The sequence below is a fragment of the Salmo trutta genome, unplaced genomic scaffold (assembly GCF_901001165.1).
Source record: "Salmo trutta unplaced genomic scaffold, fSalTru1.1, whole genome shotgun sequence".
Taxonomy (NCBI): domain Eukaryota; kingdom Metazoa; phylum Chordata; class Actinopteri; order Salmoniformes; family Salmonidae; genus Salmo; species Salmo trutta.
In genome coordinates, this window is record NW_021822153.1 from 14,338 (window position 1) to 19,116 (window position 4,779).

Sequence of the window (4,779 nt, forward strand, 5' to 3'; positions counted from 1 at the left end):
AAAAGACTGCTGCCCCTCTCAGAACAACAAAAGACTGCTGCCCCTCTCAGAACAACAAAAGACTGCTGCCCCTCTCAGAACAACAAGACTGCTGCCCTTCTCAGAACAACAAAATACTGCTGCCCCTCTCAGAACAACAAAATACTGCTGCCCCTCTCAGAACAACAAAATACTGCTGCCCCTCTCGGAACAACAAAAGACTGCTGCCCCTCTCAGAACAACAAAATACTGCCGCCCCTCTCGGAACAACAAAAGACTGCTGCCCCGCTCAGAACAACAAGACTGCTGCCCCTCTCAGAACAACAAAATACTGCTGCCCCTCTCAGAATAACAAAAGACTGCTGCCCCTCTCAGAATAACAAAAGACTGCTGCCCCGCTCAGAACAACAAAATACTGCTGCCTCTCTCAGAACAACAAAATACTGCTGCCCCTCTCGGAACAACAAAAGACTGCTGCCCCTCTCAGAACAACAAGACTGCTGCCCCTCTCAGAACAACAAAAGACTGCTGCCTCTCTCAGAACAACAAAAGACTGCTGCCCCTCTCAGAACAGCAAAATACTGCTGCCCCTCTCAGAACAACAAAATACTGCTGCCCCTCTCAGAACAACAAAAGACTGCTGCCCCTCTCAGAACAACAAAAGACTGCTGCCCCTCTCAGAACAACAAAATACTGCTGCCCCTCTCAGAACAACAAAATACTGCTGCCCCTCTCAGAACAACAAAAGACTGCCGCCCCTCTCAGAACAACAAAATACTGCTGCCCCTCTCGGAACAACAAAAGACTGCTGCCCCTCTCAGAACAACAAAATACTGCTGCCCCGCTCAGAACAACAAAAGTCTGCTGCCCCTCTCAGAACAACAAAATACTGCTGCCTCTCTCAGAACAACAAAATACTGCTGCCCCTCTCGGAACAACAAAATACTGCTGCCTCTCTCAGAACAACAAAAGACTGCTGCCTCTCTCGGGATAACAAAAGACTGCTGCCCCTCTCAGAACAACAAAATACTGCTGCCCCTCTCAGAACAACAAAATACTGCTGCCCCTCTCAGAACAACAAAAGACTGCTGCCCCTCTCAGAACAACAAAATACTGCTGCCCCGCTCAGAACAACAAAAGACTGCTGCCCCTCTCGGAACAACAAAATACTGCTGCCCCTCTCAGAACAACAAAATACTGCTGCCCCTCTCAGAACAACAAAATACTGCTGCCCCTCTCAGAACAACAAGACTGCTGCCCTTCTCAGAACAACAAAAGACTGCTGCCCCTCTCAGAACAACAAAAGACTGCTGCCCCTCTCAGAACAACAAAAGACTGCTGCCCCTCTCAGAACAACAAGACTGCTGCCCTTCTCAGAACAACAAAATACTGCTGCCCCTCTCAGAACAACAAAATACTGCTGCCCCTCTCAGAACAACAAAATACTGCTGCCCCTCTCAGAACAACAAAATACTGCCGCCCCTCTCGGAACAACAAAAGACTGCTGCCCCTCTCAGAACAACAAAATACTGCTGCCCCTCTCAGAACAACAAAATACTGCTGCCCCTCTCAGAACAACAAAATACTGCTGCCCCTCTCGGAACAACAAAATACTGCTGCCCCTCTCGGAACAACAAAATACTGCTGCCCCTCCCGGAATAACAAAAGACTGCTGCCCCTCTCAGAATAACAAAAGACTGCTGCCCCGCTCAGAACAACAAAATACTGCTGCCTCTCTCAGAACAACAAAATACTGCTGCCCCTCTCGGAACAACAAAAGACTGCTGCCCCTCTCAGAACAACAAGACTGCTGCCCCTCTCAGAACAACAAAAGACTGCTGCCTCTCTCAGAACAACAAAAGACTGCTGCCCCTCTCAGAACAGCAAAAGACTGCTGCCCCTCTCAGAACAACAAAATACTGCTGCCCCTCTCAGAACAACAAAAGACTGCTGCCCCTCTCAGAACAACAAAATACTGCTGCCCCTCTCAGAACAACAAAAGACTGCTGCCCCTCTCAGAACAACAAAATACTGCTGCCCCTCTCAGAACAACAAAATACTGCTGCCCCTCTCGGAACAACAAAATACTGCTGCCCCTCTCAGAACAACAAAATACTGCTGCCCCTCTCGGAACAACAAAATACTGCTGCCCCTCTCAGAACAACAAAATACTGCTGCCCCTCTCAGAACAACAAAATACTGCTGCCCCTCTCGGAACAACAAAATACTGCTGCCCCTCTCAGAACAACAAAATACTGCTGCCCCTCTCAGAATAACAAAATACTGCCGCCCCTCTCAGAACAACAAAATACTGCTGCCTCTCTCAGAACAACAAAATACTGCTGCCCCTCTCGGAACAACAAAATACTGCTGCCCCTCTCAGAACAACAAAATACTGCTGCCCCTCTCAGAACAACAAAATACTGCTGCCCCTCTCAGAACAACAAAATACTGCTGCCCCTCTCAGAACAACAAGACTGCTGCCCCTCTCAGAACAACAAAAGACTCTCTCTCTTGCTCTCCATCTCTCTCTTTCTCCCTCTCTCTCTCTGTCTCTCTGGGTCATGTTGCGGTGGAGGAGTGACTCTTCACATTGAAGAAAATAAAAGTAGCCAGTATCGGCAGGGTGTGTAAATTCCACACCTGTTCTGAGAGAAGCTCAGAACAAGAAAATACATAATTCCACTTTGACATTATAGGGTATTGTTTGTCGGCCAGTGACAAAAAATCTCAATTGAATCCATTTTAGATTCAGAACAAAATGTGGGAAAAGTAAAGGGGTGTGAATATTTTCTGAAGACACTGTAGCTGAATTTGCTACATTCATTGGTAAAGACATCAGACTAGTACTCTAGGACTTATATGTAGCAATACTCACAGTGGAAGAGATGAGAGCATGAGATGGGATGGTACAGGTGTAGAATTTACACACCCTGCCAATACAGACTACTTTGATTTTCTTCAACGTGAAGAGTCACTCCTCCACTGCAGCACGACCCAGAGAGACAGAGAGGGAGAGAGCGCATTATCAGGCATTAGGCATCAGAGGGTATTATCAGGCATCAGAGTCCATTATCAGACATCAGAGGCCATTATCAGACATCAGAGAGCATTATCAGGCATCAAAGAGCATTATCAGATATCAGAGGGCATTAACGGACATCAGAGAGCATTATCAGACATCAAAGAGCATTATCAGGCATCAGAGGGTATTATCAGACATCAGGGGGAATTATCAGATATCAGGAGGCATTATCAGGTGTCAGAAGGCATTATCAGAGGGCATTATCAGTCATTAGGCATCAGAGGGCATTATCAGGCATCATGTGGCATTATCAGGGCATTATCAGGCATCAAAGGGCATTATCAGGCATCAGTGGGCATTATCAGACATCAGAGGACATTATCAGATATCAGGGGGCATTATCAGGCATCAGAAGGCATTATCAGAGGGCATTATCAAGCATCAGAGGGCATTATCAGATAGCAGGGGACATTATCAGGCATCAGAGGGCATTATCAGAAGGCATTATCTGGCATTAGGCATCAGAAGGCATTATCAGGCATCAGGGGGCATTATCGGGCATCAGAGAACATTATCAGACATCAGAGGGCATTGTCAGACATCAGGGGGCATTATCAGATATCAGGGGGCATTATCAGGCATCAGAGAACATTATCAGACATCAGAGGGCATTATCAGATATCAGGGGGCATTATCAGATATCAGGGGGCATTATCAGGCATCAGTAGGCATTAATTAGAGGGCATTATCAGGCATTAGAGAGCATTATCTGGCATCAGAGAGCATTATCAGGCATCAAAGAGCATGATCAAGCACCAGAGAGCATTATCATGCTTCAGAGGGCATTATCAGGCTTCAGAGGGCATTATCAAGCACCAGAGGACATTATCAGATATCAGGGGCATTATCAGGCATCAGAAGGCATTATCAGAGGGCATTATCAGGCATTAGGCATCAGATGGCATTATCAGGCATCAGGGGGCATTATCGGGCATCAGAGAACATTATCAGAGGGCATTATCAGACATCAGGGGGCATTATCAGATATCAGGGGGCATTATCAGGCATCAGTAGGCATTAATTAGAGGCATTATCAGGCATCAGAGAGCATTATCTGGCATCAGAGAGCATTATCAGGCATCAAAGAGCATGATCAAGCACCAGAGAGCATTATCAGGCTTCAGAGGGCATTATCAGGCTTCAGAGGGCATTATCAGGCTTCAGAGGGCATTATCAAGCATCGGAGTGCATTATCAAGCATCGGAGTGCATTACCAGGCATTGGAGTGCATTACCAGGCATCGGAGTGCATTATCAGGCATCAGAGGGCATTATCAGGCATCAGAGAGTGTTATCAGAGCATCAGGTATCAGAGAGCATTATCAGAGCATCAGGTATCAGAGCGCATTATCAGAGCATCAGGTATCAGAGGGCATTATCAGGCTTCAGAGGGCATTATCAGGCTTCAGAGGGCATTATCAGGATTGTTTACTCTACGTAGAGATAGAAGAAGACTTTCATCCTCTGATCTCTGCCTGTAAATGACTGTGTAGTCAGAGTAACACTCCCCTTGCACACTCACCATTCCAGCCAGGTCCGCTGTGATACAACTCAGCATTCCTTCCCTGTAGCTCAGTTGGTAGAGCATGGTGTTTGCAACGCCAGGGTTGTGGGTTCGATTCCCACGAGGGGCCAGCACAGGAAAAAAAAAATGTATGTAATGCATGCATTCACTACTGTAAGTCGCTCTGGATAAGAGCGTCTGCTAAATGACTA